This window comes from Ascaphus truei, chromosome 18 (genome assembly GCF_040206685.1).
Source record: "Ascaphus truei isolate aAscTru1 chromosome 18, aAscTru1.hap1, whole genome shotgun sequence".
NCBI classification, from domain to species: Eukaryota; Metazoa; Chordata; class Amphibia; order Anura; family Ascaphidae; genus Ascaphus; species Ascaphus truei.
In genome coordinates this window covers 40,052,629-40,075,800 of record NC_134500.1, presented here as the reverse complement: position 1 = coordinate 40,075,800, position 23,172 = coordinate 40,052,629, and the positions used below count along the sequence as shown (strand labels likewise).

At 33.5% G+C, this 23,172-nt stretch overlaps 12 non-coding genes across 12 annotated transcripts; all 12 read left to right on the top strand.

Annotated features, from left to right (window-relative positions):
- The first annotated feature begins 71 nt into the window (after positions 1–71).
- TRNAV-AAC (transfer RNA valine (anticodon AAC)) lies at positions 72–144 on the top strand. Its single transcript has one exon. It is a non-coding gene; the product is annotated as a tRNA-Val (tRNA).
- Positions 145–1,517: 1,373 nt separating this feature from the next.
- Positions 1,518–1,590, top strand: TRNAV-AAC (transfer RNA valine (anticodon AAC)). Its single transcript has one exon. It is a non-coding gene; the product is annotated as a tRNA-Val (tRNA).
- Positions 1,591–5,486: 3,896 nt separating this feature from the next.
- Positions 5,487–5,559, top strand: TRNAV-CAC (transfer RNA valine (anticodon CAC)). The gene has a single exon. It is a non-coding gene; the product is annotated as a tRNA-Val (tRNA).
- A 3,119-nt stretch (positions 5,560–8,678) lies between these two features.
- TRNAV-CAC (transfer RNA valine (anticodon CAC)) lies at positions 8,679–8,751 on the top strand. Its single transcript has one exon. It is a non-coding gene; the product is annotated as a tRNA-Val (tRNA).
- Positions 8,752–10,484: 1,733 nt separating this feature from the next.
- On the top strand, positions 10,485–10,557 carry TRNAV-CAC (transfer RNA valine (anticodon CAC)). The gene has a single exon. It is a non-coding gene; the product is annotated as a tRNA-Val (tRNA).
- Positions 10,558–11,874: 1,317 nt separating this feature from the next.
- TRNAV-CAC (transfer RNA valine (anticodon CAC)) lies at positions 11,875–11,947 on the top strand. Its single transcript has one exon. It is a non-coding gene; the product is annotated as a tRNA-Val (tRNA).
- A 1,011-nt stretch (positions 11,948–12,958) lies between these two features.
- Positions 12,959–13,031, top strand: TRNAV-CAC (transfer RNA valine (anticodon CAC)). The gene has a single exon. It is a non-coding gene; the product is annotated as a tRNA-Val (tRNA).
- Positions 13,032–14,347: 1,316 nt separating this feature from the next.
- TRNAV-CAC (transfer RNA valine (anticodon CAC)) lies at positions 14,348–14,420 on the top strand. The gene has a single exon. It is a non-coding gene; the product is annotated as a tRNA-Val (tRNA).
- Positions 14,421–15,373: 953 nt separating this feature from the next.
- On the top strand, positions 15,374–15,446 carry TRNAV-CAC (transfer RNA valine (anticodon CAC)). The gene has a single exon. It is a non-coding gene; the product is annotated as a tRNA-Val (tRNA).
- A 1,009-nt stretch (positions 15,447–16,455) lies between these two features.
- Positions 16,456–16,528, top strand: TRNAV-CAC (transfer RNA valine (anticodon CAC)). The gene has a single exon. It is a non-coding gene; the product is annotated as a tRNA-Val (tRNA).
- A 2,807-nt stretch (positions 16,529–19,335) lies between these two features.
- On the top strand, positions 19,336–19,408 carry TRNAV-CAC (transfer RNA valine (anticodon CAC)). The gene has a single exon. It is a non-coding gene; the product is annotated as a tRNA-Val (tRNA).
- A 3,519-nt stretch (positions 19,409–22,927) lies between these two features.
- TRNAV-CAC (transfer RNA valine (anticodon CAC)) lies at positions 22,928–23,000 on the top strand. Its single transcript has one exon. It is a non-coding gene; the product is annotated as a tRNA-Val (tRNA).
- The last annotated feature ends 172 nt before the right edge of the window (positions 23,001–23,172 follow it).

Here is a 23,172-nt window from a genome sequence, read left to right as displayed (position 1 = left end):
TCGAGCACACACAAATGAATCTGATGTGCTTTCTTGCGGACAGAAAAGCAGTTTCAGAAAACATTTTTAAGAGTTCCATAGTGTAGTGGTTATCACGTCTGCTTAACACGCAGACGGTCCTGGGTTCAAAACCCAGTGGAACTATGTAGTTGTCTGGTCTTTTATACATACATGTACGTTTTCGAAAACATGATATTGTAACGGCAACGGAAATCTTGAATCCAGAAATATTGGTTATTGTTTTAGAATCCTTTCAGACAATTTTTTCTTTACCAAATAGAGTAAGATTCTTGTTTGTTCAAGTTTACTTTTTGAAATATATTTTATTAAACAGAAAACGTAAGCTCAATTCAAGCATGATTTTGAGCACACACAAATGAATCTGATGTGCTTTCTTGCGGACAGAAAAGCTGTTTCAGGAAACAATTTTAAGAGTTCCATAGTGTAGTGGTTATAACGTCTGCTTCACACGCAGATGGTCCTGGGTTCAAAACCCAGTGGAACTACTGTATGTAGTTGTCTTGTCTTTTATGCATAAATGTACGTTTTCAAACAAGATATTGTGACGGCAACGGAAATCTTGAATCCAGAATTATGGGTTATGGTTTTTGCATCCTTTCATACAATTTTTTCTTTACCAAATAGAGTAAGATTCTTGTTTGTTCAAGTGTACTTTTTGAAATATATATTATTAAACAGAAAACGTAAGCTCAATTTAAGCAAGATTTCGAGCACACCCAAATGAATCTGATGTGCTTTCTTGTGGACTGAAAAGCTGTTTCAGAAAACATTTTAAAGAGTTACATAGTGTAGTGGTTATCATGTCTGCTTAACATGCAGAAGGTCCTGGGTTGAAAACCCAGTGGAACTATGTAGTTGTCTGGTCTTTTATGCATAAACATACGTTTTCAAACAAGATATTGTGACGGCAACGGAAATCTTGAATTCAGAAATATGGGTTATGGTTTTAGCATCCTTTCATACAATTTTTTCTTTACCAAATAGAGTAAGATTCTTGTTTGTTCAAGTGTACTTTTTGAAATATATATTATTAAACAGAAATGTAAGCTCAATTTAAGCAAGTTTTCGAGCACACACAAATGAATCTGATGTGCTTTCATGCGGACAGAAAAGCTGTTTCATGAATCAATTTTAAGAGTTCCATAGTGTAGTGGTTATCACGTCTGCTTAACACGCAGAAGGTCCTATGTTCAAAACCCAGTGGAACTATGTAGTTGTCTGGTCTTTTATGCATAAATATACGTTTTCAAACAAGATATTGTGACGGCAACGGAAATCTTGAATTCAGAAATTTGGGTTATGGTTTTAGAATCCTTTCATACAAATTTTTCTTAACCAAATAGAGTAAGATTCTTGTTTGTTGAAGAGTACTTATTGAAAAATATATTATTAAACAGAAAAGGTAAGCTCAATTTAAGCAAGATTTCGAGCACACACAAATGAATCTGATGTGCTTTCTTGCGGACAGAAAAGCTGTTTCAGAAAACATTTTTAAGAGTTCCATAGTGTAGTGGTTATCACGTCTGCTTAACACGCAGAAGGTCCTGGGTTCAAAACCCAGTGGAACTATGTAGTTGTCTGGTCTTTTATACATACATGTACGTTTTCGAAAAACATGATATTGTAACGGCAACGGAAATCTTGAATCCAGAAATATTGGTTATGGTTTTAGAATCCTTTCAGACAATTTTTTCTTTACCAAATAGAGTAAGATTCTTGTTTGTTCAAGTTTACTTTTTGAAATATATTTTATTAAACAGAAAACGTAAGCTCAATTCAAGCATGATTTTGAGCACACACAAATGAATCTGATGTGCTTTCTTGCGGACAGAAAAGCTGTTTCAGGAAACAATTTTAAGAGTTCCATAGTGTAGTGGTTATAACGTCTGCTTCACACGCAGATGGTCCTGGGTTCAAAACCCAGTGGAACTACTGTATGTAGTTGTCTTGTCTTTTAAATTTAAATGTACGTTTTCAAACAAGATATTGTGACGGCAACGGAAATCTTGAATCCAGAATTATGGGTTATGGTTTTTGCATCCTTTCATACAATTTTTTCTTTACCAAATAGAGTAAGATTCTTGTTTGTTCAAGTGTACTTTTTGAAATATATATTATTAAACAGAAAACGTAAGCTCAATTTAAGCAAGATTTCGAGCACAGACAAATGAATCTGATGTGCTTTCTTGTGGACTGAAAAGCTGTTTCAGAAAACATTTTAAAGAGTTACATAGTGTAGTGGTTATCATGTCTGCTTAACATGCAGAAGGTCCTGGGTTGAAAACCCAGTGGAACTATGTAGTTGTCTGGTCTTTTATGCATAAATATACGTTTTCAAACAAGATATTGTGACGGCAACGGAAATCTTGAATTCAGAAATATGGGTTATGGTTTTAGCATCCTTTCATACAATTTTTTCTTTACCAAATAGAGTAAGATTCTTGTTTGTTCAAGTGTACTTTTTGAAATATATATTATTAAACAGAAATGTAAGCTCAATTTAAGCAAGATTTCGAGCACACACAAATTAATCTGATGTGCTTTCTTGTGGACTGAAAAGCTGTTTCAGAAAACATTTTAAAGAGTTACATAGTGTAGTGGTTATCATGTCTGCTTAACATGCAGAAGGTCCTGGGTTGAAAACCCAGTGGAACTATGTAGTTGTCTGGTCTTTTATGCATAAATATACGTTTTCAAACAAGATATTGTGACGGCAACGGAAATCTTGAATCCAGAAATATTGGTTATGGTTTTAGAATCCTTTCAGACAATTTTTTCTTTACCAAATAGAGTAAGATTCTTGTTTGTTCAAGTGTACTTTTTTAAATATATATTATTAAACAGAAAACGTAAGCTCAATTTAAGCAAGATTTTGAGCACACACAAATGAATCTGATGTGCTTTCTTGCGGACAGAAAAGCTGTTTCAGGAAACAATTTTAAGAGTTCCATAGTTTAGTGGTTATCACATCTGCTGAACACGCAGTAGATCCGTTGTTCAAAACACAGTGGAACTATGTAGTTGTCTGGTCTTTTATGCATAAATGTACGTTTTCAAACAAGATATTGTGACGGCAACAGAAATCTTGAATCCCGAAATATTGGTTATGGTTTTAGAATCCTTTCATACAAATTTTTCTTAACCAAATAGAGTAAGATTCTTGTTTGTTCAAGTGTACTTTTTGAAATATATATTATTAAACAGAAAACGTAAGCTCAATTTAAGCAAGATTTCGAGCACACACAAATGAATCTGATGTGCTTTCTTGTGGACTGAAAATCTGTTTCAGAAAACATTTTAAAGAGTTACATAGTGTAGTGGTTATCATGTCTGCTTAACACGCAGAAGGTCCTGGGTTGAAAACCCAGTGGAACTATGTAGTTGTCTGGTCTTTTATGCATAAATATACGTTTTCAAACAAGATATTGTGACGGCAACGGAAATCTTGAATTCAGAAATATGGGTTATGGTTTTAGCATCCTTTCATACAATTTTTTCTTTACCAAATAGAGTAAGATTCTTGTTTGTTCAAGTGTACTTTTTGAAATATATATTATTAAACAGAAAAGGTATGCTCAATTTAAGCAAGATTTCGAGCACACACAAATGAATCTGATGTGCTTTCTTGCGGACAGAAAAGCTGTTTCAGAAAACATTTTTAGGAGTTCCATAGTGTAGTGGTTATCACGTCTGCTTAACTCGCAGAAGGTCCTGGGTTCAAAACCCAGTGGAACTATGTAGTTGTCTGGTCTTTTATGCATAAATGTACATTTTTGAAAACAAGATATTGTAACGGCAATGGTTAGTCTTGAATCCAGAAAAATTGGATATGGTTTTAGTATCCTTTCAGACAATTTTTTCTTTACCAAATAGAGTAAGATTCTTGTTTGTTCAAGTGTACTTTTTTAAATATATATTATTAAACAGAAAACGTAAGCTCAATTTAAGCAAGATTTAGAGCACACTCAAATGAATCTGATGTGCTTTCTTGCGGACAGAAAAGCTGTTTCACGAAACATATTAAGAGTTCCATAGTTTACTGGTTATCACATCTGCTGAACACGCAGTAGATCCGTTGTTCAAAACACAGTGGAACTATGTAGTTGTCTGATCTTTTATACATAAATGTACGTTTTGAAACAAGATATTGTAACGGCAACAGAAATCTTGAATCCCGAAATATTGGTTATGGTTTTAGAATCCTTTCATACAAATTTTTCTTAACCAAATAGAGTAAGATTCTTGTTTGTTCAAGTTTACTTTTTGAAATATATTTTATTAAACAGAAAACGTAAGCTCAATTTAAGCATGATTTAGAGCACACTCAAATGAATCTGATGTGCTTTCTTGCGGACAGAAAAGCTGTTTCAGGAAACATTTTAAGAGTTCCATAGTTTACTGGTTATCACATCTGCTGAACACGCAGTAGATCCGTTGTTCAAAACACAGTGGAACTATGTAGTTGTCTGATCTTTTATACATAAATGTACGTTTTGAAACAAGATATTGTAACGGCAACAGAAATCTTGAATCCCGAAATATTGGTTATGGTTTTAGAATCCTTTCATACAAATTTTTCTTAACCAAATAGAGTAAGATTCTTGTTTGTTCAAGTTTACTTTTTGAAATATATTTTATTAAACAGAAAACGTAAGCTCAATTTAAGCATGATTTTGAGCACACACAAATGAATCTGATGTGCTTTCTTGCGGACAGAAAAGCTGTTTCAGGAAACAATATGAAGAGTTCCATAGTGTAGTGGTTATCACGTCTGCTTAACACGCAGAAGGTCCTCGGTTCAAAACCCAGTGGAACTATGTAGTTGTCTGGTCTTTTATGCATAAATGTACGTTATCAAACAAGATATTGTGACGGCAATGGAAACCTTGAATTCAGAAATATTGGATATAGTTTCAGTATCCTTTCAGACAATTTTTTCTTTACCAAATAGAGTAAGATTCTTGTTTGTTCAAGTGTACTTTTTGAAATATATATTATTAAACAGAAAACGTAAGCTCAATTTAAGCAAGATTTCGAGCACACAAAAATGAATTTGATGTGCTTTCTTGCGGACAGAAAAGCTGTTTCAGGAAACAATTTTAGGAGTTCCATAGTGTAGTGGTTATTATGTTTGCTTAACACGCAGAAGGTGCTGAGTTCAAAAACACAGTGGAACTATGTAGTTGTCTTGTCTTTTATGCATAAATGTACGTTTTCAAACAAGATATTGTGACGGCAACGGAAATCTTGAATTCAGAAATATGGGCTATGGTTTTAGCATTCTTTCATACAATTTTTTCTTTACCAAATAGAGTAAGATTCTTGTTTGTTCAAGTGTACTTTTTGAAATATATATTATTAAACAGAAAACGTAAGTTCAATTTAAGCAAGATTTCGAGCACACACAAATGAATCTGATGTGCTTTCTTGCGGACAGAAAAGCTGTTTCAGGAAACAATTTTAAGAGTTCCATAGTGTAGTGGTTATCACGTCTGCTTCACACGCAGAAGGTCCTGGGTTCAAACCCCAGTGGAACTATGTAGTTGTATTATCTTTTATGCATAAATGTACGTTTTCAAACAAGATATTGTAACGGCAACGGAAATCTTGAATCCAGAAATATGAGTTATGGTTTTAGCATCCTTTCATACATTTTTTTCTTTACCAAATAGAGTAAGATTCTTGTTTGTTCAAGTGTACTTTTTGAAATATATATTATTAAACAGAAAACGTAAGCTCAATTTAAGCTAGATTTCAAGCACACACAAATGAATCTGATTGCTTTCTTGCGGACTGAAAAGCTGTTTCAGAAAACTTTTTAAAGCGTTCCATAGTGTAATGGTTATCACGTCTGCTTCACACGCAGAAGGTCCGTTGTTCAAAACACAGTGGAACTATGTAGTTGTCTGGTCTTTTATGCATAAATGTACGTTATCAAACAAGATATTGTGACGGCAACGGAAACCTTGAATCCAGAAATATTGGTTATGGTTTTAGTATCCTTTCAGACAATTTTTTCTTTACCAAATATAGTAAGATTTTTGTTTGTTCAAGTGTACTTTTTGAAATATATATTATTAAACAGAAAAGGTAAGCTCAATTTAAGCAAGATTTCGAGCACACACAAATGAATCTGATTGCTTTCTTGCGGACTGAAAAGCTGTTTCAGAAAACTTTTTAAAGCGTTCCATAGTGTAATGGTTATCACGTCTGCTTCACACGCAGAAGGTCCGTTGTTCAAAACACAGTGGAACTATGTAGTTGTCTGGTCTTTTATGCATAAATGTACGTTATCAAACAAGATATTGTGACGGCAACGGAAACCTTGAATCCAGAAATATTGGTTATGGTTTTAGTTTCCTTTCAGACAATTTTTTCTTTACCAAATATAGTAAGATTTTTGTTTGTTCAAGTGTACTTTTTGAAATATATATTATTAAACAGAAAAGGTAAGCTCAATTTAAGCAAGATTTCGAGCACACACAAATGAATCTGATGTGCTTTCTTGCGGACAGAAAAGCTGTTTCAGAAAACGTTTTTAGGAGTTCCATATTGTAGTGGTTATCACGTCTGCTTCACACGCAGAAGGTCCTGGGTTCAAAACCCAGTGGAACTATGTAGTTGTCTGGTCTTTTATGCATAAATGTACGTTTTCAACCAAGATATTGTGACGGCAACAGAAATCTTGAATCCCGAAATATTGGTTATGGTTTTAGAATCCTTTCAAACAAATTTTTCTTAACCAAATAGAGTAAGATTCTTGTTTGTTCAAGTGTACTTTTTTTAAATATATTTTATTAAACAGAAAAGGTTAGCTCAATTTAAGCAAGATTTCGAGCACACACAAATGAATCTGATGTGCTTTCTTGCGGACTGAAAAGCTGTTTCAGAAAACTTTTTAAAGAGTTCCATAGTGTAATGGTTATCACGTCTGCTTCACACGCAGAAGCTCCGTTGTTCAAAACACAGTGGAACTATGTAGTTGTCTGGTCTTTTATGCATAAATATACGTTGTTATCAAACAAGATATTGTGACGGCAACGGAAACCTTGAATCCAGAAATATTGGTTATGGTTTTAGAATCCTTTCAGACAATTTTTTCTTTACCAAATAGAGTAAGATTCTTGTTTGTCCAAGTGTACTTTTTTTAAAATATATTTTATTAAACAGAAAAGGTTAGCTCAATTTAAGCAAGATTTCGAGCACACACAAATGAATCTGATGTGCTTTCTTGCGGACAAAAAAGCTGTTTCAGAAAACATTTTTAGGAGTTCCATAGTGTAGTGGTTATCACGTCTGCTTAACACACAGAAGGTCCTGAGTTCAAAAACCCAGTGGAACTATGTAGTTTTCTTGTCTTTTATGCATAAATGAACGTTTTGAAACAAGATATTGTGACGGCAACAGAAATCTTGAATCCCGAAATATTGGTTATGATTTTAGAATCCTTTCATACAAATTTTTCTTAACCAAATAGAGTAAGATTCTTGTTTTTTGAAGTGTACTTTTTGAAATATATTTTATTAAACAGAAAACGTAAGCTCAATTTAAGCAAGATTCATAAAACATTTTTAAGAGTTGCATAGTTTAGTGGTTATCACATCTGCTGAACACGCAGAAGGTCCGTTGTTCAAAACACAGTGGAACTGTGTAGTTGTCTGGTCTTTAATGCATAAATGTACATTTTCAATCAAGATATTGTGACGGCAACGGAAATCTTGAATCCAGAAATATTTGTTATGGTTTTACAATCCTTTCAGACAATTTTTTCTTTACCAAATAGAGTAAGATTCTTGTTTGTTCAAGTGTACTTTTTGAAATATATATTATTAAACAGAAAAGGTAAGCTCAATTTAAGCAAGATTTCGAGCACACACAAATGAATTTGATGTGCTTTCTTGCGGACAGAAAAGCTGTTTCAGAAAACATTTTTAGGAGTTCCATAGTGTAGTAGTTATCACGTCTGCTTAACAATCAGAATGTCCTGAGTTCAAAAACCCAGAGGAGCTATGTAGTTGTTTTGTCTTTTATGCATAAATGTACGTTTTCAAACAAGATATTGTGACGGCAACGGAAATCTTGAATTCAGAAATATGGGCTATGGTTTTAGCATTCTTTCATACAATTTTTTCTTTACCAAATAGAGTAAGATTCTTGTTTATTCAAGTGTACTTTTTGAAATATATATCATTAAACAGAAAACGTAAGCTCAATTTAAGCAAGATTTCGAGCACACACAAATGAATCTGATGTGCTTTCTTGCGGACAGAATAGCTGTTTCAGAAAACATTTTTAAGTTTTCCATAGTTTAGTGGTTATCACATCTGCTGAACACGCAGAAGGTCCGTTGTTCAAAACACAGTGGAACTATGTAGTTGTCTGGTCTTTTATGCATAAATGTACGTTTTCAACCAAGATATTGTGACGGCAACGGAAATCTTGAATCCCGAAATATTGGTTATGGTTTTAGCATCCTTTCATACATTTTTTTCTTTAACAAATAGAGTAAGATTCTTGTTTGTTCAAGTGTACTTTTTGAAATATATATTATTAAACAGAAAACGTAAGCTCAATTTAAGCAAGATTTCGAGCACACAAAAATGAATTTGATGTGCTTTCTTGCGGACTGAAAAGCTGTTTCAGGAAACAATTTTAAGAGTTCCATAGTGTAGTGGTTATCACGTCTGCTTCACACGCAGAAGGTCCTGGGTTCAAAACCCAGTGGAACTATGTAGTTGTCTGGTCTTTTATGCATAAATGTACGTTTTCGAAAACAAAATATTGTGATGGCAACGGAAATCTTGAATCCAGAAATATTGGTTATGGTTTTTGTATCCTTTCAGACAATTTTTTCTTTACCTAATAGAGTAAGATTCTTGTTTGTTCAAGTGTACTTTTTGAAATATATATTATTAAACAGAAAACGTAAGCTCAATTTAAGCTAGATTTCAAGCACACACAAATGAATCTGATGTGCTTTCTTGCGGACTGAAAAGCTGTTTCAGAAAACTTTTTAAAGAGTTCCATAGTGTAATGGTTATCACGTCTGCTTCACATGCAGAAGGTCCGTTGTTCAAAACACAGTGGAACTATGTAGTTGTCTGGTCTTTTATGCATAAATGTACGTTATCAAACAAGATATTGTGACGGCAACGGAAACCTTGAATCCAGAAATATTGGTTATGGTTTTAGAATCCTTTCAGACAATTTTTTCTTTACCCAATAGAGTAAGATTCTTGTTTGTTCAAATGTACTTTTTTTAAATATATTTTATTAAACAGAAAAGGTTAGCTCAATTTAAGCATGATTTCGAGCACACACAAATGAATCTGATGTGCTTTCTTGCGGACAGAAAAGCTGTTTCATTAAACATTTTTAGGAGTTCCATAGTGTAGTGGTTATCACGTCTGCTTAACACGCAGAAAGTCCTGGGTTCAAAACCCAGTGGAACTATGTAGTTGTCTGGTCTTTTATGCATACATGTACGTTTTCGAAAACAAGATATTGTAACGGCAACGGAAATTTTGAATCCAGAAATATTGGTTATGGTTTTAGAATCCTTTCAGACAATTTTTTCTTTACCAAATAGAGTAAGATTCTTGTTTGTTCAAGTGTACTTTTTGAAATATATATTATTAAACAGAAAACGTAAGCTCAATTTAAGCTAGATTTCAAGCACACACAAATGAATCTGATGTGCTTTCTTGCGGACTGAAAAGCTGTTTCAGAAAACTTTTTAAAGAGTTCCATAGTGTAATGGTTATCACGTCTGCTTCACACGCAGAAGCTCCGTTGTTCAAAACACAGTGGAACTATGTAGTTGTCTGGTCTTTTATGCATAAATGTACGTTTTCAAACAAGATATTGTAACGGCAACAGAAATCTTGAATCCAGAAATATGAGTTATGGTTTTAGCATCCTTTCATACATTTTTTTCTTTACCAAATAGAGTAAGATTCTTGTTTGTTCAAGTGTACTTTTTGAAATATATATTATTAAACAGAAAACGTAAGCTCAATTTAAGCTAGATTTCAAGCACACACAAATGAATCTGATGTGCTTTCTTGCGGACTGAAAAGCTGTTTCAGAAAACTTTTTAAAGCGTTCCATAGTGTAATGGTTATCTCTTCTGCTTCACACGCAGAAGGTCCGTTGTTCAAAACACAGTGGAACTATGTAGTTGTCTGGTCTTTTATGCATAAATGTACGTTATCAAACAAGATATTGTGACGGCAACGGAAACCTTGAATCCAGAAATATTGGTTATGGTTTTAGTATCCTTTCAGACAATTTTTTCTTTACCAAATATAGTTAGATTCTTGTTTGTTCAAGTGTACTTTTTGAAATATATATTATTAAACAGAAAAGGTAAAGCTCAATTTAAGCAAGATTTCGAGCACACACAAATGAATCTGATGTGCTTTCTTGCGGACAGAAAAGCTGTTTCAGAAAACGTTTTTAGGAGTTCCATAGTGTAGTGGTTATCACGTCTGCTTCACACGCAGAAGGTCCTGGGTTCAAAACCCAGTGGAACTATGTAGTTGTCTGGTCTTTTATGCATAAATGTACGTTTTCAACCAAGATATTGTGACGGCAACAGAAATCTTGAATCCCGAAATATTGGTTATGGTTTTAGAATCCTTTCATACAAATTTTTCTTAACCAAATAGAGTAAGATTCTTGTTTGTTGAAGTGTACTTTTTGAAATATATTTTATTAAACAGAAAACGTAAGCTCAATTTAAGCAAGATTCATAAAACATTTTTAAGAGTTGCATAGTATAGTGGTTATCACATCTGCTGAACACGCAGAAGGTCCGTTGTTCAAAACACAGTGGAACTGTGTAGTTGTCTGGTCTTTAATGCATAAATGTACGTTTTCAATCAAGATATTGTGACGGCAACGGAAATCTTGAATCCAGAAATATTTGTTATGGTTTTACAATCCTTTCAGACAATTTTTTCTTTACCAAATAGAGTAAGATTCTTGTTTGTTCAAGTGTACTTTTTGAAATATATATTATTAAACAGAAAAGGTAAGCTCAATTTAAGCAAGATTTCGAGCACACACAAATGAATTTGATGTGCTTTCTTGCGGACAGAAAAGCTGTTTCAGAAAACTTTTTTAGGAGTTCCATAGTGTAGTAGTTATCACGTCTGCTTAACAATCAGAAGGTCCTGAGTTAAAAAACCCAGAGGAGCTATGTAGTTGTCTGGTCTTTAATGCATAAATGTACGTTTTCGAAAACAAAATATTGTGACGGCAACGGAAATCTTGAATCCAGAAATATGGGCTATGGTTTTAGCATTCTTTCATACAATTTTTTCTTTACCAAATAGAGTAAGATTCTTGTTTGTTCAAGTGTACTTTTTGAAATATATATTATTAAACAGAAAACGTAAGCTCAATTTAAGCTAGATTTCAAGCACACACAAATGAATCTGATGTGCTTTCTTGCGGACTGAAAAGCTGTTTCAGAAAACTTTTTAAAGCGTTCCATAGTGTAATGGTTATCACGTCTGCTTCACACGCAGAAGGTCCGTTGTTCAAAACACAGTGGAACTATGTAGTTGTCTGGTCTTTTATGCATAAATGTACGTTATCAAACAAGATATTGTGACGGCAACGGAAACCTTGAATCCAGAAATATTGGTTATGGTTTTAGTATCCTTTCAGACAATTTTTTCTTTACCAAATATAGTTAGATTCTTGTTTGTTCAAGTGTACTTTTTGAAATATATATTATTAAACAGAAAAGGTAAAGCTCAATTTAAGCAAGATTTCGAGCACACACAAATGAATCTGATGTGCTTTCTTGCGGACAGAAAAGCTGTTTCAGAAAACGTTTTTAGGAGTTCCATAGTGTAGTGGTTATCACGTCTGCTTCACACGCAGAAGGTCCTGGGTTCAAAACCCAGTGGAACTATGTAGTTGTCTGGTCTTTTATGCATAAATGTACGTTATCAAACAAGATATTGTGACGGCAACGGAAACCTTGAATCCAGAAATATTGGTTATGGTTTTAGAATCCTTTCAGACAATTTTTTCTTTACCCAATAGAGTAAGATTCTTGTTTGTTCAAATGTACTTTTTTTAAATATATTTTATTAAACAGTAAAGGTTAGCTCAATTTAAGCATGATTTCGAGCACACACAAATGAATCTGATGTGCTTTCTTGCGGACAGAAAAGCTGTTTCATTAAACATTTTTAGGAGTTCCATAGTGTAGTGGTTATCACGTCTGCTTAACATGCAGAAAGTCCTGGGTTCAAAACCCAGTGGAACTATGTAGTTGTCTGGTCTTTTATGCATACATGTACGTTTTCGAAAACAAGATATTGTAACGGCAACGGAAATTTTGAATCCAGAAATATTGGTTATGGTTTTAGAATCCTTTCAGACAATTTTTTCTTTACCAAATAGAGTAAGATTCTTGTTTGTTCAAGTGTACTTTTTGAAAAATATATTATTAAACAGAAAACGTAAGCTCAATTTAAGCTAGATTTCAAGCACACACAAATGAATCTGATGTGCTTTCTTGCGGACAGAAAAGCTGTTTCAGAAAACTTTTTAAAGCGTTCCATAGTGTAATGGTTATCTCTTCTGCTTCACACGCAGAAGGTCCGTTGTTCATAACACAGTGGAACTATGTAGTTGTCTGGTCTTTTATGCATAAATGTACGTTATCAAACAAGATATTGTGACGGCAACGGAAACCTTGAATCCAGAAATATTGGTTATGGTTTTAGTATATTTTCAGACAATTTTTTCTTTACCAAATATAGTTAGATTCTTGTTTGTTCAAGTGTACTTTTTGAAATATATATTATTAAACAGAAAAGGTAAAGCTCAATTTAAGCAAGATTTCGAGCACACACAAATGAATCTGATGTGCTTTCTTGCGGACAGAAAAGCTGTTTCAGAAAACGTTTTTAGGAGTTCCATAGTGTAGTGGTTATCACGTCTGCTTCACACGCAGAAGGTCCTGGGTTCAAAACCCAGTGGAACTATGTAGTTGTCTGGTCTTTTATGCATAAATGTACGTTTTCAACCAAGATATTGTGACGGCAACAGAAATCTTGAATCCCGAAATATTGGTTATGGTTTTAGAATCCTTTCATACAAATTTTTCTTAACCAAATAGAGTAAGATTCTTGTTTGTTGAAGTGTACTTTTTGAAATATATTTTATTAAACAGAAAACGTAAGCTCAATTTAAGCAAGATTCATAAAACATTTTTAAGAGTTGCATAGTTTAGTGGTTATCACATCTGCTGAACACGCAGAAGGTCCGTTGTTCAAAACACAGTGGAACTGTGTAGTTGTCTGGTCTTTAATGCATAAATGTACGTTTTCAATCAAGATATTGTGACGGCAACGGAAATCTTGAATCCAGAAATATTTGTTATGGTTTTACAATCCTTTCAGACAATTTTTTCTTTACCAAATAGAGTAAGATTCTTGTTTGTTCAAGTGTACTTTTTGAAATATATATTATTAAACAGAAAAGGTAAGCTCAATTTAAGCAAGATTTCGAGCACACACAAATGAATTTGATGTGCTTTCTTGCGGACAGAAAAGCTGTTTCAGAAAACATTTTTAGCAGTTCCATAGTGTAGTAGTTATCACGTCTGCTTAACAATCAGAAGGTCCTGAGTTCAAAAACCCAGAGGAGCTATGTAGTTGTCTGGTCTTTAATGCATAAATGTACGTTTTCGAAAACAAAATATTGTGACGGCAACGGAAATCTTGAATCCAGAAATATGGGCTATGGTTTTAGCATTCTTTCATACAATTTTTTCTTTACCAAATAGAGTAAGATTCTTGTTTGTTCAAGTGTACTTTTTGAAATATATATTATTAAACAGAAAACGTAAGCTCAATTTAAGCTAGATTTCAAGCACACACAAATGAATCTGATGTGCTTTCTTGCGGACTGAAAAGCTGTTTCAGAAAACTTTTTAAAGCGTTCCATAGTGTAATGGTTATCACGTCTGCTTCACACGCAGAAGGTCCGTTGTTCAAAACACAGTGGAACTATGTAGTTGTCTGGTCTTTTATGCATAAATGTACGTTATCAAACAAGATATTGTGACGGCAACGGAAACCTTGAATCCAGAAATATTGGTTATGGTTTTAGTATCCTTTCAGACAATTTTTTCTTTACCAAATATAGTTAGATTCTTGTTTGTTCAAGTGTACTTTTTGAAATATATATTATTAAACAGAAAAGGTAAGCTCAATTTAAGCAAGATTTCGAGCACACACAAATGAATCTGATGTGCTTTCTTGCGGACAGAAAAGCTGTTTCAGAAAACGTTTTTAGGAGTTCCATAGTGTAGTGGTTATCACGTCTGCTTCACACGCAGAAGGTCCTGGGTTCAAAACCCAGTGGAACTATGTAGTTGTCTGGTCTTTTATGCATAAATGTACGTTTTCAACCAAGATATTGTGAAGGCAACAGAAATCTTGAATCCCGAAATATTGGTTATGGTTTTAGAATCCTTTCATACAAATTTTTCTTAACCAAATAGAGTAAGATTCTTGTTTGTTGAAGTGTACTTTTTGAAATATATTTTATTAAACAGAAAACGTAAGCTCAATTTAAGCAAGATTCATAAAACATTTTTAAGAGTTGCATAGTTTAGTGGTTATCACATCTGCTGAACACGCAGAAGGTCCGTTGTTCAAAACACAGTGGAACTGTGTAGTTGTCTGGTCTTTAATGCATAAATGTACGTTTTCAATCAAGATATTGTGACGGCAACGGAAATCTTGAATCCAGAAATATTTGTTATGGTTTTACAATCCTTTCAGACAATTTTTTCTTTACCAAATAGAGTAAGATTCTTGTTTGTTCAAGTGTACTTTTTGAAATATATATTATTAAACAGAAAAGGTAAGCTCAATTTAAGCAAGATTTCGAGCACACACAAATGAATTTGATGTGCTTTCTTGCGGACAGAATAGCTGTTTCAGAAAACATTTTTAAGTTTTCCATAGTTTAGTGGTTATCACATCTGCTGAACACGCAGAAGGTCCGTTGTTCAAAACACAGTGGAACTATGTAGTTGTCTGGTCTTTTATGCATAAATGTACGTTTTCAACCAAGATATTGTGACTGCAACGGAAATCTTGAATCCCGAAATATTGGTTATGGTTTTAGCATCCTTTCATACATTTTTTTCTTTACCAAATAGAGTAAGATTCTTGTTTGTTCAAGTGTACTTTTTGAAATATATATTATTAAACAGAAAACTTAAGCTCAATTTAAGCAAGATTTCGAGCACACAAAAATGAATTTGATGTGCTTTCTTGCGGACAGAAAAGCTGTTTCAGGAAACAATTTTAAGAGTTCCATAGTGTAGTGGTTATCACGTCTGCTTCACACGCAGAAGGTCCTGGGTTCAAAACCCAGTGGAACTATGTTGTTGTCTGGTCTTTAATGCATAGATGTACGTTTTCGAAAACAAAATATTGTGACGGCAACGGAAATCTTGAATCCAGAAATATTGGTTATGGTTTTTGTATCCTTTCAGACAATTTTTTCTTTACCAAATAGAGTAAGATTCTTGTTTGTTCAAGTGTACTTTTTGAAATATATATTATTAAACAGAAAACGTAAGCTCAATTTAAGCAAGATTTCGAGCACACACAAATGAATCTGATGTGCTTTCTTGCGGACAGAAAAGCTGTTTCAGGAAACAATTTTAAGAGTTCCATAGTGTAGTGGTTATCATGTCTGCTTCACACGCAGAAGGTCCGTTGTTCAAAACACAGTGGAACTATGTAGTTGTCTATTCTTTTATGCATAAATGTACGTTTTCAATCAAGATATTGTGACGGCAACGGAAATCTTGAATCCAGAAATATTGGTTATGGTTTTACAATCCTTTCAGACAATTTTTCTTTACCAAATAGAGTAAGATTCTTGTTTGTTCAAGTGTACTTTTTGAAATATATATTATTAAACAGAAAAGGTAAGCTCAATTTAAGCAAGATTTCGAGCACACACAAATGAATTTGATGTGCTTTCTTGAGGACAGAAAAGCTGTTTCAGGAAACAATTTTAGGAGTTCCATAGTGTAGTGGTTATTATGTTTGCTTAACATGCAGAAGGTGCTGAGTTCAAAAACCCAGTGGAACTATGTAGTTGTCTTGTTTTTTATGCATAAATGTACGTTTTCAAACAAGATATTGTGACGGCAACGGAAATCTTGAATTCAGAAATATGGGCTATGGTTTTAGCATTCTTTCATACAATTTTTTCTTTACCAAATAGAGTAAGATTCTTGTTTGTTCAAGTGTACTTTTTGAAATATATATTATTAAACAGAAAACGTAAGTTCAATTTAAGCAAGATTTCGAGCACACACAAATGAATCTGATGTGATTTCTGGCGGACAGAAAAGCTGTTTCAGGAAACAATTTTAAGAGTTCCATAGTGTAGTGGTTATCACGTCTGCTTCACACGCAGAAGGTCCTGGGTTCAAAACCCAGTGGAACTATGTAGTTGTCTTATCTTTTATGCATAAATGTACGTTTTCAAACAAGATATTGTAACGGCAACGAAAATCTTGAATCCAGAAATATGAGTTATGGTTTTAGCATCCTTTCATACATTTTTTTCTTTACCAAATAGAGTAAGATTCTTGTTTGTTCAAGTGTACTTTTTGAAATATATATTATTAAACAGAAAACGTAAGCTCAATTTAAGCTAGATTTCAAGCACACACAAATGAATCTGATGTGCTTTCTTGCGGACTGAAAAGCTGTTTCAGAAAACTTTTTAAAGCGTTCCATAGTGTAGTGGTTATCACGTCTGCTTCACACGCAGAAGATCCTGGGTTCAAAACACAGTGGAACTATGTAGTTGTCTGGTCTTTTATGCATAAATGTACGTTTTCAACCAAGATATTGTGACGGCAACAGAAATCTTGAATCCCGAAATATTGGTTATGGTTTTAGAATCCTTTCATACAAATTTTTCTTAACCAAATAGAGTAAGATTCTTGTTTGTTGAAGTGTACTTTTTGAAATATATTTTATTAAACAGAAAACGTAAGCTCAATTTAAGCAAGATTTCGAGCACACACAAATGAATCTGATGTGCTTTCTTGCGGACAGAAAAGCTGTTTCAGAAAACATTTTTAAAAGTTGCATAGTTTAGTGGTTATCACATCTGCTGAACACGCAGAAGGTCCGTTGTTCAAAACACAGTGGAACTGTGTAGTTGTCTGGTCTTTAATGCATAAATGTACGTTTTCAATCAAGATATTGTGACGGCAACGGAAATCTTGAATCCAGAAATATTTGTTATGGTTTTACAATCCTTTCAGACAATTTTTTCTTTACCAAATAGAGTAAGATTCTTGTTTGTTCAAGTGTACTTTTTGAAATATATATTATTAAACAGAAAACGTAAGCTCAATTTAAGCAAGATTTCGAGCACACACAAATGAATCTGATGTGCTTTCTTGCGGACAGAAAAGCTGTTTCAGGAAACAATTTTAAGAGTTCCATAGTGTAGTGGTTATCACGTCTGCTTCACACGCAGAAGGTCCGTTGTTCAAAACACAGTGGAACTATGTAGTTGTCTATTCTTTTATGCATAAATGTACGTTTTCAATCAAGATATTGTGACGGCAACGGAAATCTTGAATCCAGAAATATTGGTTATGGTTTTACAATCCTTTCAGACAATTTTTCTTTACCAAATAGAGTAAGATTCTTGTTTGTTCAAGTGTACTTTTTGAAATATATATTATTAAAAAGAAAAGGTAAGCTCAATTTAAGCAATATTTCGAGCACACACAAATGAATTTGATGTGCTTTCTTGCGGACAGAAAAGCTGTTTCAGAAAACGTTTTTAGGAGTTCCATAGTGTAGTGGTTATCACGTCTGCTTAACACGCAGACGTTCCTGAGTTCAAAAACCCAGAGAACTATGTAGTTGTTTTGTCTTTTATGCATAAATGTACGTTTTCAACCAAGATATTGTGACGGCAACAGAAATCTTGAATCCCGAAATATTGGTTATGGTTTTAGAATCCTTTCATACAAATTTTTCTTAACCAAATAGAGTAAGATTCTTGTTTGTTGAAGTGTACTTTTTGAAAATAATTTTATTAAACAGAAAACGTAAGCTCAATTTAAGCAAGATTTCAAGCACACACAAATGAATCTGATGTGCTTTCTGCGGACTGAAATGCTGTTTCAGAAAACTTTTTAATGAGTTCCATAGTGTAATGGTTATCACGTCTGCTTCACACGCAGAAGATCCGTTGTTCAAAACACAGTGGAACTATGTAGTTGTCTGGTCTTTTATGCATAAATGTACGTTATCAAACAAGATATTGTGACGGCAACGGAAACCTTGAATTCAGAAATATTGGATATGGTTTCAGTATCCTTTCAGACAATTTTTTCTTTACCAAATAGAGTAAGATTCTTGTTTGTTCAAGTGTACTTTTTGAAATATATATTATTAAACAGAAAACGTAAGCTCAATTTAAGCAAGATTTCGAGCACACAAAAATGAATTTGATGTGCTTTCTTGCGGACAGAAAAGCTGTTTCAGGAAACAATTTTAAGAGTTCCATAGTGTAGTGGTTATTATGTTTGCTTAACACGCAGAAGGTGCTGAGTTCAAAAACCCAGTGGAACTATGTAGTTGTCTTGTCTTTTATGCATAAATGTACGTTTTCAAACAAGATATTGTGACGGCAACGGAAATCTTGAATTCAGAAATATGGGCTATGGTTTTAGCATTCTTTCATACAATTTTTTCTTTACCAAATAGAGTAAGATTCTTGTTTGTTCAAGTGTACTTTTTGAAATATATATTATTAAACAGAAAACGTAAGTTCAATTTAAGCAAGATTTCGAGCACACACAAATGAATCTGATGTGCTTTCTTGCGGACAGAAAAGCTGTTTCAGAAAACATTTTTAGGAGTTCCATAGTGTAGTGGTTATTATGTTTGCTTAACACGCAGAAGGTGCTGAGTTCAAAAACCCAGTGGAACTATGTAGTTGTCTTGTCTTTTATGCATAAATGTACGTTTTCAAACAAGATATTGTGACGGCAACGGAAATCTTGAATTCAGAAATATGGGCTATGGTTTTAGCATTCTTTCATACAATTTTTTCTTTACCAAATAGAGTAAGATTCTTGTTTGTTCAAGTGTACTTTTTGAAATATATATTATTAAACAGAAAACGTAAGTTCAATTTAAGCAAGATTTCGAGCACACACAAATGAATCTGATGTGCTTTCTTGCGGACAGAAAAGCTGTTTCAGGAAACAATTTTAAGAGTTCCATAGTGTAGTGGTTATCACGTCTGCTTCACACGCAGAAGGTCCTGGGTTCAAACCCCAGTGGAACTATGTAGTTGTATTATCTTTTATGCATAAATGTACGTTTTCAAACAAGATATTGTAACGGCAACGGAAATCTTGAATCCAGAAATATGAGTTATGGTTTTAGCATCCTTTCATACATTTTTTTCTTTACCAAATAGAGTAAGATTCTTGTTTGTTCAAGTGTACTTTTTGAAATATATATTATTAAACAGAAAACGTAAGCTCAATTTAAGCTAGATTTCAAGCACACACAAATGAATCTGATTGCTTTCTTGCGGACTGAAAAGCTGTTTCAGAAAACTTTTTAAAGCGTTCCATAGTGTAATGGTTATCACGTCTGCTTCACACGCAGAAGGTCCGTTGTTCAAAACACAGTGGAACTATGTAGTTGTCTGGTCTTTTATGCATAAATGTACGTTATCAAACAAGATATTGTGACGGCAACGGAAACCTTGAATCCAGAAATATTGGTTATGGTTTTAGTATCCTTTCAGACAATTTTTTCTTTACCAAATATAGTAAGATTTTTGTTTGTTCAAGTGTACTTTTTGAAATATATATTATTAAACAGAAAAGGTAAGCTCAATTTAAGCAAGATTTCGAGCACACACAAATGAATCTGATTGCTTTCTTGCGGACTGAAAAGCTGTTTCAGAAAACTTTTTAAAGCGTTCCATAGTGTAATGGTTATCACGTCTGCTTCACACGCAGAAGGTCCGTTGTTCAAAACACAGTGGAACTATGTAGTTGTCTGGTCTTTTATGCATAAATGTACGTAATCAAACAAGATATTGTGACGGCAACGGAAACCTTGAATCCAGAAATATTGGTTATGGTTTTAGTTTCCTTTCAGACAATTTTTTCTTTACCAAATATAGTAAGATTTTTGTTTGTTCAAGTGTACTTTTTGAAATATATATTATTAAACAGAAAAGGTAAGCTCAATTTAAGCAAGATTTCGAGCACACACAAATGAATCTGATGTGCGGACAGAAAAGCTGTTTCATTAAACATTTTTAGGAGTTCCATAGTGTAGTGGTTATCACGTCTGCTTAACACGCAGAAAGTCCTGGGTTCAAAACCCAGTGGAACTATGTAGTTGTCTGGTCTTTTATGCATACATGTACGTTTTCGAAAACAAGATATTGTAACGGCAACGGAAATTTTGAATCCAGAAATATTGGTTATGGTTTTACCATCCTTTCATACAATTTTTTCTTTACCAAATAGAGTAAGATTCTTGTTTGTTCAAGTGTACTTTTTGAAATATATATTATTAAACAGAAAACATAAGCTCAATTTAAGCAAGATTTCGAGCACACACAAATGAATCTGATGTGCTTTCTTGCGGACAGAAAAGCTGTTTCAGGAAACAATTTTAAGAGTTCCATAGTGTAGTGGTTATCACGTCTGCTTCACACGCAGAAGGTCCGTTGTTCAAAACACAGTGGAACTATGTAGTTGTCTATTCTTTTATGCATAAATGTACGTTTTCAATCAAGATATTGTGACGGCAACGGAAATCTTGAATCCAGAAATATTGGTTATGGTTTTACAATCCTTTCAGACAATTTTTCTTTACCAAATAGAGTAAGATTCTTGTTTGTTCAAGTGTACTTTTTGAAATATATATTATTAAAAAGAAAAGGTAAGCTCAATTTAAGCAATATTTCGAGCACACACAAATGAATTTGATGTGCTTTCTTGCGGACAGAAAAGCTGTTTCAGAAAACGTTTTTAGGAGTTCCATAGTGTAGTGGTTATCACGTCTGCTTAACACGCAGACGTTCCTGAGTTCAAAAACCCAGAGAACTATGTAGTTGTTTTGTCTTTTATGCATAAATGTACGTTTTCAAACAAGATATTGTGACGGCAACGGAAATCTTGAATTCAGAAATATGGGCTATGGTTTTAGCATTCTTTCATACAATTTTTTCTTTACCAAATAGAGTAAGATTCTTGTTTGTTCAAGTGTACTTTTTGAAATATATATTATTAAACAGAAAACGTAAGCTCAATTTAAGCTAGATTTCAAGCACACACAAATGAATCTGATGTGCTTTCTTGCGGACTAAAAAGATGTTTCAGAAAACTTTTTAAAGAGTTCCATAGTGTAATGGTTATCACGTCGGATTCACATGCAGAAGGTCTGTTGTTCAAAACACAGTGAAACTATGTAGTTGTCTTGTCTTTTATGCATAAATGTACGTTTTCAACCAAGATATTGTGACGGCAACAGAAATCTTGAATCCCGAAATATTGGTTATGGTTTTAGAATCCTTTCATACAAATTTTTCTTAACCAAATAGAGTAAGATTATTGTTTGTTGAAGTGTACTTTTTGAAAATAATTTTATTAAACAGAAAACGTAAGCTCAATTTAAGCAAGATTTCAAGCACACACAAATGAATCTGATGTGCTTTCTGCGGACTGAAATGCTGTTTCAGAAAACTTTTTAATGAGTTCCATAGTGTAATGGTTATCACGTCTGCTTCACACGCAGAAGATCCGTTGTTCAAAACACAGTGGAACTATGTAGTTGTCTGGTCTTTTATGCATAAATGTACGTTATCAAACAAGATATTGTGACGGCAACGGAAACCTTGAATTCAGAAATATTGGATATGGTTTCAGTATCCTTTCAGACAATTTTTTCTTTACCAAATAGAGTAAGATTCTTGTTTGTTCAAGTGTACTTTTTGAAATATATATTATTAAACAGAAAACGTAAGCTCAATTTAAGCAAGATTTCGAGCACACAAAAATGAATTTGATGTGCTTTCTTGCGGACAGAAAAGCTGTTTCAGGAAACAATTTTAGGAGTTCCATAGTGTAGTGGTTATTATGTTTGCTTAACACGCAGAAGGTGCTGAGTTCAAAAACCCAGTGGAACTATGTAGTTGTCTTGTCTTTTATGCATAAATGTACGTTTTCAAACAAGATATTGTGACGGCAACGGAAATCTTGAATTCAGAAATATGGGCTATGGTTTTAGCATTCTTTCATACAATTTTTTCTTTACCAAATAGAGTAAGATTCTTGTTTGTTCAAGTGTACTTTTTGAAATATATATTATTAAACAGAAAACGTAAGTTCAATTTAAGCAAGATTTCGAGCACACACAAATGAATCTGATGTGCTTTCTTGCGGACAGAAAAGCTGTTTCAGAAAACATTTTTAGGAGTTCCATAGTGTAGTGGTTATTATGTTTGCTTAACACGCAGAAGGTGCTGAGTTCAAAAACCCAGTGGAACTATGTAGTTGTCTTGTCTTTTATGCATAAATATACGTTTTCAAACAAGATATTGTGACGGCAACGGAAATCTTGAATTCAGAAATATGGGCTATGGTTTTAGCATTCTTTCATACAATTTTTTCTTTACCAAATAGAGTAAGATTCTTGTTTGTTCAAGTGTACTTTTTGAAATATATATTATTAAACAGAAAACGTAAGTTCAATTTAAGCAAGATTTCGAGCACACACAAATGAATCTGATGTGCTTTCTTGCGGACAGAAAAGCTGTTTCAGGAAACAATTTTAAGAGTTCCATAGTGTAGTGGTTATCACGTCTGCTTCACACGCAGAAGGTCCTGGGTTCAAACCCCAGTGGAACTATGTAGTTGTATTATCTTTTATGCATAAATGTACGTTTTCAAACAAGATATTGTAACGGCAACGGAAATCTTGAATCCAGAAATATGAGTTATGGTTTTAGCATCCTTTCATACATTTTTTTCTTTACCAAATAGAGTAAGATTCTTGTTTGTTCAAGTGTACTTTTTGAAAT